This window comes from Schistocerca piceifrons, chromosome 5 (assembly GCF_021461385.2).
Source record: "Schistocerca piceifrons isolate TAMUIC-IGC-003096 chromosome 5, iqSchPice1.1, whole genome shotgun sequence".
Taxonomy (NCBI): Eukaryota; Metazoa; Arthropoda; class Insecta; order Orthoptera; family Acrididae; genus Schistocerca; species Schistocerca piceifrons.
Genome location: NC_060142.1, coordinates 34,886,665 through 34,902,419, shown reverse-complemented (window position 1 = coordinate 34,902,419; position 15,755 = coordinate 34,886,665).

The window sequence follows — 15,755 nt, the reverse complement described above, 5'->3', positions numbered from 1 at the left end:
GGGTCCGACATGTACTAATGGACCGCGGCCGATTTAAAGCTACCACCTAGCAAGTGTGGTGTCTGGCGGTGACACCACACAAACAATTCGTAATTTCAAATGTTTCTAAAAAAGTCATTTTAACTGTGCATTCAGAACCAGCACGTATCGATTATAACATCGAAACGGAATTATTTTATAAAGTAATTCCTTTTCATAAATTTTAGCTTGAAATAGAACATACTAAGTATTAAATTATACGAAAGTTTTCAGAAAAGCAACTGAGATAATACTGACCTATCGAAAATTCGAAAAATAATACTGGTATCGACAACTACTGTCGATGAAAAGTAATGCTAGAGGAGGATGTCCCGATACACTGTCTAACCCAATGAAACTAAAGTAACAAAGTTGTTACTAAGGGAAAAAAAATCTTCGACTGCGCGACGTCCTGATGTGCATCTTCTTACAATCTTTGGTTGGCGCGGAAGGCGTAATAGTCGTCAATTTACGGCCGCGGCACTCGTAGGCAGCTCCACATAAAAAAGTTCTTTATATTTAATCTGTAAAGCCTTAAAATACAAAAAGTATTAACTTCATTGTAGTATACTGAATCATAAAAGGTTACAAAATTTGACATTGCCTATGATTACGCAAGTGACAGACGTGTGAGTGTCGATGTCAACAAATTGAGACATTACACTTGGCGTAATGTTGTCTCTCCCTTCGTGTTAATATACTGTATCATAAAACGTGACCAAATTTGACATTACCTCTGATTGCCCGAGTGATAGAGGTATCAGTGTCCGTGTCAACAACTTTGTATTGCTACAGCTGGAATAACATTGTCATTCCCTTCATCAGAATACACTCAATCACAAAACGTAACAAGATTTAACATTGCATGTACCTGCGCAAGAGACACATGGGTCAATCTCACTGTCAACAATGTTGTGACTCTACATTTGGCGTAAAGCAGACTGTCCCCGTCACCCGTGTCCTGTCGCTGGTATGAAGCGTGTGGGTCCTGTTTGGGCGGCAAACAGTTACGCCCACAAATAACACGTACAGTCGCTGTACTACCGATCTTTTTTTTTTTTTTTTTTTACTGTACGTGGCGACAGAAGCGCTCCAGCTACCAGCAAGATACGATATTGTGCACGACATCCGACGAATGCGAACCGTTTACACTGGATTTGCAACAAGGATTTTACAGAAGGGAGCAAGTGTAACAAAATAAACTGCAGCAAATGAGCCTTCTGAAACGCAAGAAACACCGCAGTAGTAGACTTTATAGTCACGAGTCTCTTTTTAACCTACAGACATTCAGTGAAGACCAATGGCCCACCACCTGAGGTTCTTTCAAGAATCAAACTACTATGTGTAAAACAGCTTCAAACATCTGGATAAAACCTGTCCTCCATTTTAAGAACTGCTAGTTTTCCACTCTTCTCAATGTCTACGACGTCATATCTCCTGAGCTATGTGTTCTAGAATGGCATAATTTTGTAGGTACATTCAGTATTTTATGTGATTCTGTATGCAAAACATGTTACGAATAGAGTTGGTAGTGAAAAAGTAATAAATTAAAGCGTCAATGGTGATGCATGAACAGCGAAAATATAGTAAGCGATACACTTTTTTTCTTTTTGTTATTTTGTGGTGATGTTGGCGAGACAGAGCTTAGGAAAGGTTTCAAATTATTTATATGTCTGTTGGAAGTCGTTAACTGGTGTCATTCTCAAATAATGGACGAATGTAGTCTGCGTAACTTTGAGTACCGAGAGAGTTTCTATCTTTAACATCTGACTTATTGTGTTAAACATTCAACGTAAGGTTTTACCTCGTAATTAGTAGATTATGTCAGCATTTTAAATTACCAAATTCAGCCAATAATTACACAAAACACTGAAAATCAAATGTTTGACTCCCATGGAAGCCACTGAAAAATTGCAAATAGGAGCACATGACCGGGTGACTGTTTTAGCCTTTTATTAATATAAGTTTACGTATCTTTTCACAAAAAAGATATGTTTAGCAAACAGTAAAAGAGGTCAGGTTTTACCCGAAGACTTTGTATACCTACATTACAACGAGAAATTTTGCTTCCTACACTTCGAGCCAAACCAACTGGTGAACATGGAATACGGCAAAGTAATATGGAATACAATGTCTATATTATTTAAATTACCAAAACAACCACTCCACTGTGATAATAAAATGACAAAAGGTGTCAATCTGTCTCTGTCGACTGGAAAACCAATTCCAGAACTGTTGCTACATCAGAACCACGAACTTTAGACCACAAACAACACAGTGTTCAGCGAACTTCTCTTTTGAGAAAAGAAATTAGAATAAGCAAAATTATTCGTGATTTGAAAAATCGAATGAAGTGTATAAAGATGCAAATCGTTAGAATTCGTGCAAAATAATTACGTGAGGAGGACAGCACCTATCGTTATAGCAGTACTCTCAAAGCTATGGGTCAAGTCAAACAGTTAAATGTAGTATTTCGTGATTTTCGTGAAGTATTTTATGATACCGACATAAAAAAGCGCGATTATGTGATTTATGCAACAAAATTAGTGAGTAGGCTGAGGTTTTATTGGTAGGGAGGAAGGAGAGTCAATCACGAAAGTGTAAGTACCTTCAGACGTGCTACAGGGAAATGCGTTGCGACCCTAATTGTTCACGTTGTATGTAAACGTCCCGGCAGACAATATTAATAGTAACCTCAGCCTTTTTTCAGATGCTGCAGTTACCTGTAATGAGATACTATCTGACAAAAGGTACACAAACATCCAGTCATATTTTGATAAAATATGTGAGTAGTGTAAAGATTGGCAACCATTTTCACATTTTCAGATGTGTAGAACTGCGAAGTCCCCAAAAGCAGAGACGCAGTATAATACGACTAAAATATCATAGATTTACATATGGCATCAGTGTACTGGTACAAATAATAATTTGTGGGGATATAACATGAAATGATCATATAAGACCAGCCTCATGAAAGGCAGGTGGCCATTACAGGAAGAAGGGAAAAAGCGGTCCAGAAAGGTGACTACCTACAAACCACTTGTGCTTCCCATCTTAGAATATTCTCGAAGCGTGTGGAACCCATACCAAACAGGACAATCATGGGGTATTCAACGCTTACAAACAAGGGCAGCACGAATGGTGACAGGTTTGTCTCACACATGGAAGAGTGTCACGGAAATGTTGAGATACCTGGAGTGGCAGAAGCTAGAATATAGACGCCAATTATCCCACGAAAGCCGACAAGCTGAGTTTTAAGAACCAGTATTACGTGAACAGTCTGAAAGTATTCGTCATCGCCCTACATATAGCTTCAATAGTGACCGTCAGAACAAGAGAAGCCTGCACAGGGGCACTGAAACAGCAATTCATCCTCGGTCATTTAGGCAGCTGGAACGATAAGAAACACGCGATACCTTGATATGCTACCACCTATCATTTGCATCATAGTTGCTTGCGAATTAGGGGAGAGTTGCCTATACTATTGTACCGGCTCATAATTTGTACCAGTACCAAAAAATTCGTACCGTTTGTACTATTTCACGTTCAGTGAGGAATGCGTTTGTTGAGGAACAAATTTTCTAAAGATGGTGCTGATTTTGTTGCAGTTTTCGTATAACGTTTTGTCTAAGCGATGAAGGGAATTACTCTTTTAAGTGGCAACATAAACTGATGTGTGAAATAACCACAGTTTTCCCAGAGACATGGATTCGCATTCCTTGTGATTTATTTTTTGGGAAATAGCAAGAGGAAATGACAACGTTGCTTATAATGTACCGGGTGATTACAATTAAAGTACCGCTACCACTGAGATCCATTGTTTACTGTAATTAGCGTCCATCAGCGAAACTTGGTAGGTATGGTGATACGTTTAAAGCAGAACCGATTCACCCTGGAAAAAATTAGTTCGTGTTTTGGTCACCAGGAACAAATCTGGTGCTATACACAGTTTGCAAGATAGTATGACATCCAAGCTGTCATTTGTCAAGTCATAACGTGAGGAAACGGTATTGCTATCGAGAAGAGAGACCAAGCGCTGATATCAAGACTGTTTTATGTGAACAGGAGCGGTTACAGTGCTGCATTGAGAGAGTATCGCCGACTAAAAGGTCTCAATAAAGGCCCGATGTCATTACATGGTCCAAAGAAGATGAAATTCGAAAACAGAGGTGTGCTTGGTGTGGCACCTGCAAGAGGAAGGCGTCCTATTCCATGAAATTTGGTGATGAGGCAGCTCTTGCTGCAACTGAGATCGCAGCCTTTGCCCAAGGTAGCAGTAGTGCTCATGCTGTGTCACGAGAATTAACCACGCCTGGTGAACAGTACACGAAGTTTTGCGGTCTATATTACATTGGTATCCTTACAAGATCTGTACTTTGCAGAAAATGAAACCCCCTGCAGCGACGTTCTGAAATTGCTGTTAGGATTCTGGCGTGGATCGAAGTTGATGACATGTTGCCGGGAAACATTCTATGTGTTGCACACGACTTCGTACACAGTGATAAGGAGAGGTGGGCTACAGAGTGGTGCAGCAACTGGCGTTCTGGGAAAGCTGGACAGGAGCAGAAATGATTAGCGAACAAGTTAACATATCAGACAGAAGATTTGCTGAACTTGCATTTTTCCAAGCGTATGAAGACTTATTACAAATAACGGAGCAAGAAATAAGGCCCTCTGAACTACAACATGAGCGACGTTATTGGAGCTGCGACTTGGCGGCGTCTGTGTAGCGCCACGTAGCGAAGAGGCTGCAAGTGCGAGTGGGCTGGGTGGTTGCCGCTAGCCATCCTACTGTACACTGCAGACGCAGAGGGTGCTCGCAGTCTTGAGCCGCTGGAGGCGTGGCTCAGTGGGCACGCACCATTGGGCCTGCCAGACTATACAGGGTGGTCCACTGATCGTGAGCGGGCCAAATATCTCACGAAATGAGAATCAAACGAAAAAATTACAAAGAACGAAACTCGTCTAGCTCGAAGCGGGAAACCAGATGGAGCTATGTTTGGCCCGCTAGATGGCGCTGCCATAGGTTCAACGGATATCAACTGCGTTTCTTAATATGGGAACCCCCATTTTTTATTACATATTCGTGTAGTACGTAAAGAAATATGAATGTTTTAGTTAAACTACATTTTTCTCTTTGTGATAGATGGCGCTGTAATAGTCACAAACGTATAAGTACGTGGTATCACGTAACATTCCGCCAGTGCGGACGGTATTTGCTTCGTGATACATTACCCGTGTTAAAATGGACCGTTTACCAATTGTGGAAAAGGGCGATATCGTGTTGATGTATGGTTATTGTGATCAAAATGACCAACGGGCGTGTGCTATGTATGCTGCTCGGTATCCTGGACGACATCATCCAAGTGTCCGGACCGTTCGCCGGATAGTTACGTTATTTAAGGGAACAGGAAGTGTTCAGCCACATGTGTAACGTCGACCACGACCTGCAACAAATGATGATGCCTAAGTAGGTGTGAAACATCAGCGTTCTTGGCGGGTTAATGTATGGTGCGGCATTATAGGAGGAAGGATAATTGGTCCTCATTTAATCGATGGCAATCTAAACGGTGCATTGTATGCTGATTTCCTACACAATGTTCTACCAATGTTACTACAAGATGTTTCACTGCATGACGGAATGGCGATGTACTTCCAACATGATGGATCTCCGGTACATAGCTCGCGTGCCGTTGAAGCGCTATAGAATAGCATATTTCATGACAGGTGGATTGGTCGTCGAAGCACCATACCATGGCCCGCACGTTCACCGGATCTGACGTCCCTGGATTTCTTTCTGTGGGGAAAGTTGAAGGATATTTGCTATCGTGATCCACCGACAATGCCTGACAACATGCGTCAGCGCATTGCCAATGCATCTGCGAACATTACGGAAGGCGAACTACTCGCTGTTGAGAGGACAGTCGTTACACGTATTGCCAAATGTATTGAGGTTGACGGACATCATTTTTAGCATTTATTGCATTAATGTGGTACTTACAGGTATTCACGCTGTAACAGCATGCGTTCTCAGATATGATAAGTTCACAAAGGTACATGTATCACATTGGAACAACCGAAACAAAATGTTCAAAAGTACCTACGTCCTGTATTTTAATTTAAAAAACCTACCTGTTACCAACTGTTCGTCTACAATTGTGAGCCATATGTTTGTGACTACTACAGCGCCATCTATGACAAAGCGAAAAAAGTTGCCCAACTAAAACATTCATATTTATTTACGTACTACACGAATATGTAATAAGAAATGGGGTTCGTATTTAAAAAAAAAGAAAAAACGCAGTTGATATCCGTTTGACCTATGGCAGCAGCCATCTAGCAGGCCAACCATAGCGCCATCTGGTTTCCCACTTCAAGCTAGACAAGTTCAGTTCTTTGTAGTTTTTTCGTTTGACGCTTATTTCGTGAGGTATTTGACCCAGTCACGATCAATGGACCACCCTGTATATGACTGCTCTTGGCATCTGATGGAAACTTGCAGTTTTGTTGCCAACATTCTCACGCCTGTGGGGCGGTATTGGTGCTTGATAACACACTATGGAGTGATGAGTCAGATTTTTACACTACAGCATGGAGCGGTACATGGAACTGCCGAATTTTGGGTACTGTTAAACCACGTGTCATGTGCGAAGGACCAGTGCACTCGCCGTATGTGACTGTGCGGTGTGGAGTCACAGGCACCTTTATTTTCGCTCTGTTCTTCTTTGAAGAGAGTACTCCCACAGGGTCTATCAGATGTACCATTATGTCTGCACGTTATGGAGAACTGCCTGTACAGTGTGGGATTCCTGCTTTGGAAGGGTACATCTATGTGGAAACCACTGTTTTCATGGAAGATGGGGCAACACCTCATATAGCTCACCAGGTGAAAAACCTGCAATACAACCTTCCATGAACATACGATTTGCAGGGACACATTCGGCATCTACCTGATCTGAATGTCAGTATGCAGGAAAACATTGCTCAGATTCCACCAGAAATGCTGCAGTCATTTTATGGATGCAGCTTCTCGTCGATATCTCCAGTGCTCATATTGAAAAAATTGTGTAAGCGTCAGTTAATAATAACATCAACATTGTGCTTTTCGCACTTGTTTCACCTTTTCTGCCCACATCCCGTTCCTAATCTATTACACACACAAACATTTCTATAGGTCTTTCTTGCATTCACAGAGCCACATTTTCAGGTGGTGGCCAAACCTGCAACAAACTTTTTCCCACCACATATCGGTTCCACATTAACACATTAGAATATCTGCTACATTTCGCTGTCATAAGGTAATTACAACCCACACTGGATTTCTGTGAGCAGCTGTAATTTGATTATAACCATCTGATATTCCAATATTGTACCGGTACAATTTAAGAAACTTTCTCATAAAGGGAACTTTAAAAAGTCCGTTTAGCATTGTTAGTGCAACATAATGTTTAGGAATGATGTGGTGAATTTTCTAATGCATTTTTTCATGCTGTGTTATTAACTAAATAATTATTTTCTATTACAGTATGGCGGCAGAAAGAGGTTATGGGAGGTGGAGCATTTAGCTGTATCACTATATCTAAATGGAGGTAATGGAGTAAGTGAACGTGAATACGTATAAAATATGCCTAAGCCAACAATGAAGTGTGTTGAAAAAAAAAACAAAAAAAAAATCTGATCAGGGAGACATAAATTTGTGGATGCAGTAAAATGTTTTAGAATGAAGTTGAAGACGAATTTGAAGAGAATATTGTTACATTTGAAGAGATGGTACGCAAAAAGTGGACCGCAAGTGTCCATTCAAGTAATGTCTCTGAAACTGAGGGAATAAAAGAAAGGACCAATGACCGAAGCAAAGCTGAAGAATTCTAGAGCTATAAAAAATGGCTCTGAGCACTATGGGACTTAAATGCCGAGGTCATCAGTCTCTTAGAACTTAGAACTAGTCAAACCTAACTAACCTAAGGACATCATACACATCCAAGCCCGAGGCAGGATTTGAACTTGCGACCGTAGCGGTCGCTCGGTTCCAGACTGTAGCGCCTAGAACCGATCGGCCAATCCGGCCGGCTCTAGAGCTACAGTCCCGCCTGTAAAAAAGAAGAGTTCTGCTGACTCTGTGGGGAAGTCACCACAGAAACACATTCGTACCACTCATGAATGGAATAGCGAGTTCTGTGAGGAAGTTCGAATGGAAGAAATGATCAGATGCATGAAATTGAGAGTGTACAGGGATGGGGAAAAGTGTGGAAAAGTTAAAATGCGTTGCCTGGAAATAATTATGTAGGTTGTAAAACACGTAATTTTTTTCTTAAACTTCGATTAGTGGATATCTTTAAAATCTGAATGGATTTTAATACCTACTGCGAATTTTTCTTTTGTTTCCTTCACTGCTTGCTCAATATACAGATCGAATAACATCGGGGATGGGCTACAACCCTGTCTCACTCCCTCCCCAACCACTGCTTCCCTTTCATGCCCCTCGACTCTTATAACTGCCACCTGGTTTCTGTAGAAATTGTAAATAGCCTTTCGCTCCCTGTATTTTACCCCTGCCACCTTCAGAATTTGAAACAGAGTATTCCAGTCAACATTGTCAAAAGCTTTCTCTAAGCTCACAAATGCTAGAAACGTAGGTTTGCCTTTCCTTAATCTATTTTCTAAGTCGTAGGGTTAGTATTGCCTCACGTGTTCCAACATTTCTGCGGAATCCAAACTGATCTTCCCCGAGGTCGGCTTCTACCAGTTTTCCCATTCGTCTGTAAGGAATTCGTGTTAGTATTTTGCAGCCGTGGCTCATCAAACTGATAGTTCGGTAATTTTCACATCTGTCAACACCTGCTTTCTTTGGGATTGGAATTATTATATTCTTCTTGAAGTCTGAGAGTATTTCGCCTGTCTCTTACATTTTGCTCTCCAGATGGTAGAGGTTTGTTAGGCCTGGCTCTCCCAAGGCTGTCATTAGTCGTAATGGGATGTTGTCTACTCCCGGGGCATTGTTTCGAATTAGATACACTCCTGGAAATGGAAAAAAGAACACATTGACACCGGTGTGTCAGACCCACCATACTTGCTCCGGACACTGCGAGAGGGCTGTACAAGCAATGATCACACGCACGGCACAGCGGACACACCAGGAACCGCGGTGTTGGCCGTCGAATGGCGCTAGCTGCGCAGCATTTGTGCACCGCCGCCGTCAGTGTCAGCCAGTTTGCCGTGGCATACGGAGCTCCATCGCAGTCTTTAACACTGGTAGCATGCCGCGACAGCGTGGAAGTGAACCGTATGTGCAGTTGACGGACTTTGACCGAGGGCGTATAGTGGGCATGCGGGAGGCCGGGTGGACGTACTGCCGAATTGCTCAACACGTGGGGCGTGAGGTCTCCACAGTACATCGATGTTGTCGCCAGTGGTCGGCGGAAGGTGCACGTGCCCGTCGACCTGGGACCGGACCGCAGCGACGCACGGATGCACGCCAAGACCGTAGGATCCTACGCAGTGCCGTAGGGGACCGCACCGCCACTTCCCAGCAAATTAGGGACACTGTTGCTCCTGGGGTATCGGCGAGGACCATTCTCAACCGTCTCCATGGAGCTGGGATACGGTCCCGCACACCGTTAGGCCGTCTTCCGCTCACGCCCCAACATCGTGCAGCCCGCCTCCAGTGGTGTCGCGACAGGCGTGAATGGAGGGACGAATGGAGACGTGTCGTCTTCAGCGATGAGAGTCGCTTCTGCCTTGGTGCCAATGATGGTCGTATGCGTGTTTGGCGCCGTGCAGGTGAGCGCCACAATCAGGACTGCATACGACCGAGGCACACAGGGCCAACACCCGGCATCATGGTGTGGGGAGCGATCTCCTACACTGGCCGTACACCACTGGTGATCGTCGAGGGGACACTGAATAGTACACGGTACATCCAAACCGTCATCGAACCCATCGTTCTACCATTCCTAGACCGGCAAGGGAACTTGCTGTTCCAACAGGACAATGCACGTCCGCATGTATCCCGTGCCACCCAACGTGCTCTAGAAGGTGTAAGTCAACTACCCTGGCCAGCAAGATCTCCGGATCTGTCCCCCATTGAGCATGTTTGGGACTGGATGAAGCGTCGTCTCACGCGGTCTGCACATCCAGCACGAACGCTGGTCCTACTGAGGCGCCAGGTGGAAATGGCATGGCAAGCCGTTCCACAGGACTACATCCAGCATCTCTACGATCGTCTCCATGGGAGAATAGCAGCCTGCATTGCTGCGAAAGGTGGATATACACTGTACTAGTGCCGACATTGTGCATGCTCTGTTGCCTGTGTCTATGTGCCTGTGGTTCTGTCAGTGTGATCATGTGATGTATCTGACCCCAGGAATGTGTCAATAAAGTTTCCCCTTCCTGGGACAATGAATTCACGGTGTTCTTATTTCAATTTCCAGGAGTGTATTTCAGGGCTCTGTCAAACTCTTCACGCAGTATCTTATCTCTCATTTCATCTTCATCTACATTCTCTTCCATTGGAAAATATGAAAAGAAAAATTCACTGTGAATGTTTTTAATCTCTGAAAGGCATAAGGTAAATCGCTAAGAGACGGCCGACTTTCTCGCCGCTTGGGGTGCTGGTGTCGCCTCAGCGGTCAGATGGTAGTGAGTGTCGCGACTGGGTACGCGAGTCTGTGTGGTTTGGAGCACGCGAGCAGTTGTCTTGCAGTAGGGTCGCGTGCTCAGACGTCACGCCAGAGTGAGCTCGGCGCCCGTCGGCCGATCGTGTTGCAGACGCTCCCTCGCCCGCGTCTGCTACGGCCAGGCCCATTGTGGGTCCTCTGGCGCCGCGCAGCCCAGACAAACCCCTTCTGGAGGGATCCTGTTGCGGCCGGAGCCAGCAGCCCTTTGTCGCGTCGGCGACACGTGCGTCTCGCGTCCGCCGTTCTCCTACAGGTGCTTTCATCGCGTCCTCTGCCGGCGTCGCGTTGCCCACAGAATGGGAAGACTCGAGACTCAGGCATGCAGGCCGAGGCGCGGAAGGATTCGTGTAGGTGCCGGCACTCGTTGCTCTGGGCTGTCGCCTCACGACCAGGGGCGTTTTGCCCTTTATTGCGACAAAGTTCTCCTGCGCTACTTTTAACACTAATTAAATATGCTAGGCAATTGCAAAGATGCATGACTGGGGTTTAAATTAAGAGTGAAAGGGTGTCAATGATAAGATCCGTTGATGACATTGTTAACCTCAGTGAAAGTGAAGAAGAATTAGAGGACGTTTTGAACTGAATGAACAGTCTAATGAGTACAGAACAAGGAATGAGAGTAAACCAAAGGATTACGAAAATAATGAAGAGTATCAGGTATGATACACTTGTAATGGTACTTGAATTACGTAACCATTACGGCACCTCAACCTCTCGATACCAGCAATATTCTACTGTGTTTCTGTAAAGTAATTAACATATTTCTGATACAACATTCAGATTTGATTTAATTAATGTAGAGGTACTTTGATACATCGATATGTTTATGTTGCAATGATATTATTCCTATGTGTATTCTTTCTTTTGTCACTATGATCTTTGTCGTATTTGTAACTCTGATTTTTGGGCGCGTAAGTGGTTATTAAAAAGTCAAGTCTTAGTCGTCATGATGAAAAGATGCAAGTTGTAGTCAGTTTATAAAATGTGAATTTTTACATTGAGGAAGATACTTTCAAGTATGTTTTAGAATGCGATGCTTTGTATGTTACGTGATACTGCAACAAACGTAATAAAAAAGAAGTGTAACTTAAATTCGGAGTGCTGATTACTTTTTTACATCACCATTGTGCTAACTTGTAAAAGTTCAATCTTCAAGAATGGTTTATGAAACACATGTATAAAACTTTTGAGTATCACAGAATAACACCTAGGCCTTATCTGCATCCGAGCTTGCAAACATCACCACCTAGATTTTCGACGATTGAGACATGATTTTACAACGAGACCGGCGTGGGAAACAAGAAAAGATGAGTGCCTAGTTTATCCATTATTTCATGAAATGACTTTATTAACTGTGCTCTAATGACACCTGCCACATAATATAACTTTGTTGTTGCCCGAAAATGCAGTATTTAGCAGCGTGAGCAACACCACAGTAATAATTAATTTTTGACCTTTGTTGTGGTAGGGTTGTTAGACACTTAACATAAAAACTGGGCACATCGCAACAGACAATGTTAAAGAATACTACTACTTTGGAAGAAAATAACACTTGACAGACGGAGAGAGCATGACGTAAAAAGGCAGACTAATACGAGCAAACAGGACATTCCTGGTCAAATGAAGTCTAAGTCTACATTTCAGGAACAAATTTCTGAGAATGTACGTTTGGAGTACGTGATTCTGTGGTGGTGGTATCACTAACTGCGGGGAAACGGAAAAAATCGAAGCATCTCAAATGTGGCTCTTCAGAAGGATGTTGAACGTTAGATGGGCTCAGTCCCTGAGCGGAGGAAATCTCCGACCCAGCGGAGAATCGAACCCGGGCCGTTAGGTATGACATTCCGTCGCGCTGAGCACTCAGCTACCAAGGGCGGACATGTGGGCTCATGAGGAGGTTCTGCCACAGAATCGGGGAAGCAAGGAAAATGTGGAAAACATCGACAAGAAGAACGGACGGGATGATAGGACACGTGTTAAGACATCAAGGAGGATGACGAGGAGGAGGAGCAGCAGGAGGTGGAGGAGGAGAAGATTAGCATTTAACGTCCCGTCGAAAACGAGGTTATTAGAGACGCAGCACAAGCACCGATTACGAATGAGTGGTGATGGAAATCGGTAGTGTCCTTTCAGAAGAAAAAGACATCAAGGAATAACCTCCATGGTACTAGAGTGAATTGCAGACGGTAAAAACTGTAGGGGAAGACAGAGATTCGAATACATCGAACGAGATGAAGAGGTTGGAAAAAAGAACATTTAGTGACTGGCAGATTAAAGACACCACAGTTTCGCGGAAGTGACAACCCATAACGCCAGAAAATTGGTGGAGAAGTGCTTCCGCTAGCAGCAAGGACACCTAACAGAGAGTAAACATGTATTGCACAGTAGTCACGAGACCATGCGGGACCGCAGCAACACGAAACAGTAAACGAAGTAATTGTACTGGAAGGGTTTGGAACATTCGAGAAACTTGTAGATGCTTTGCTATCCACAAGAGAAAACTACAGAACCACGAGATCTAACGCTACCAAAAAATAAGCAATTGACAGCAATTAAAAGCATGGTTGGGTACTGACACTTTATCTGCGTATCCAGTAATGCTGGCTACTGATGGGTTCTGCATCGACCTGTACCGCATCAAAAAGAGCCTGAAGATGACGTAATGAAGCTTTGAAACTGGTAGGGACAAAATAAAATAAAATCATAAGGAGGGCTGTAGGTGTTTTTATTTTTCTCACTATAGAACGGTAACAGTTTCAGTACAGTTGGAACAACTGTTGTGGCCGGCCGGGATGGCCGAGCGGTTCTAGGCGCTATAGTCTGGAACCACGCGACCGCTTCGGTAGCAGGTTCGAATCCTGCCTCGGGCATGGATGTGTGTGATGTCGTTAGGTTAGTTAGATTTAAGTAGTTCTAAGTTCTAGGGGACTGATGACCTCAGACGTTAAGTCCCATAGTGCTAAGAGCCAGTTGAACAATTGGTGTGAAAACATGTCGAGTACCGAAACACGTGAGTGGTAAACACGCCAAAGTTATATCGAGTAGGTACGCAAATAAGCTCCGAAGGCGATTAAGCAGAAGCAATGTCATGCGACGTGTCAGTTCAGACAAATATTTGTATTGTGTCCTTTTCATCCATGAAGGGGGTCCCTCATCAACAGGGTCACTTTCGTACTTTTTGGTTGTTTGCCGACGAAGAGCGTAAAGCTTAGGACTACAACGAAAACGTGCGTAGTGTCGTTATAAAGAGATAAAACATATAAAAGCTAAGGAGCAACTGAAGCATGTGAGGCAACTACATCTCAGGCTGACGCTGTGGAAAATCATGTACACTGTAAATTTGACAATGAAGCATTACAGTCTCGAACAAAAAGAAAAATACTGCTGTCGTCAGAAAACTATTAGAACTTTTTCCGCCTTTTAGTCAAAAAATGGTTCGAACGCCTCCAAGCACTATGGGATTTAAACCTAACTATCCTAAGGACGTCACACACATCAATGCCCGAGGCAGGATTCGAACCTGCGACCGTAGCAGCAGCGCGGTTCCGGGCTGAAGCTCCTAGAACTGCTCGACCACAGCGGCCGGGGGCCTTTGGCCTTTTAGTTATTGTAAAGGATACCAGTGCACAAATATTAAATTAAGAGACAAGAATATCTGCTGGACAAGATGTTCGATATGTTGTGAAAAGAAGAAAAGGTTAATTACGAGATTTTTGGCAAGCAGCAGTCTGCTTTACCACAGTATCGCAGACTTGCTCAGTGGCATTCTTGTGTGGAGACCAATGTTGCCAGTCCACGTGCTCGAACTGCGAGAAAGTAATCTTCACAGCAAATAGAAGCAGACGCAAATGAGGTTGCATTCTCTCGTGAGCGCTCTTCTACGCGTCAACAGTACTCCCCCAAAAAGTACCGATGATTGGAGCTCTGCGCACACAAAGTGATGCATCCACACAGCAAGACCTCACCACCAGCAATCTGGGTTATTTCCGCAGTGCTCCACTTATTGATTGTACAGGATACCACTTTGACAGGAAAGAAGAGTACGATGGGATTTATTCTGAAAAACGAAGCGTGTTTCATGTGCCTATACCCAAACTGAAAAATATGGCGTAATCACATTTTTTATTTATTAATTTTTTTCGACTCTCTTCATCTCAAAGTTACAATTTCACCCAATGTTCTCATTTATGTATTCGATGTTATACCAGTCTCTATCTTCACCTACGATATTCCCCTCAAGGGTTCCTTCTACTTGGTGTTTTAACAAATATCACATCATTCTGTCCTAGCGTTGCTTCTCCCGAAGATTCTACATAGAACCTTCTCAGCTGGTATCTCACCAGTCGGCTTAATTTTTGACATCTTTCCACCACACCATGTCTCACGTGTTTCGATTGTCTTCTCTCCCGGTTAGTCCATAGTCTATGATTAACTTCCGTACAATGATGTACATCCTCCGAAACTCCTTACTCAAATTGACGCATTTAGTCTGGAATGAATTCATTACGTTGCTAGTCTGCTTCGTATATCCTTCAAGTATTTTCCGCCATACATTATTTTGCTTTCAAGGTAGCAAAACTAATTCAGTTTCTTGCTTCGTGGTATCTAACTTTGATGTTAATTCTATCGCTAACATTCAGCTGCTCCTCATTACTTCCACATTTCTACGATTTACTGACAAAAGACATTCTGTGTTCATTGAACAGTTCATTTCTTTCGCTAGATCCGTAATTATTCTTGTTTTAACTGAGAATTGCATCGTTTTCAGTTATTCTGAACAGTGGTAACTTTTCATCCTCTATTTTAATACCAGTCCTGACCCTTTTTTTCATATCCGTAATTGGTTCTTTGATGTACACAGTGAACAATAGGGTAGGAAGACAGTTATCTTACCTGAAGCTCTTCTTAATCCGAGCCCTACGTCCTTGGTCTTCCATCTTAGTTGTAGAAAATATTGTGTATGAATCGTATTTGCCTATAGCTTATACCTTTTTGTGAGGATTTCAAACATCTTGCAGCATTTTACACTACTGGCCATAAAAATTGCTAGACCACGAAGAT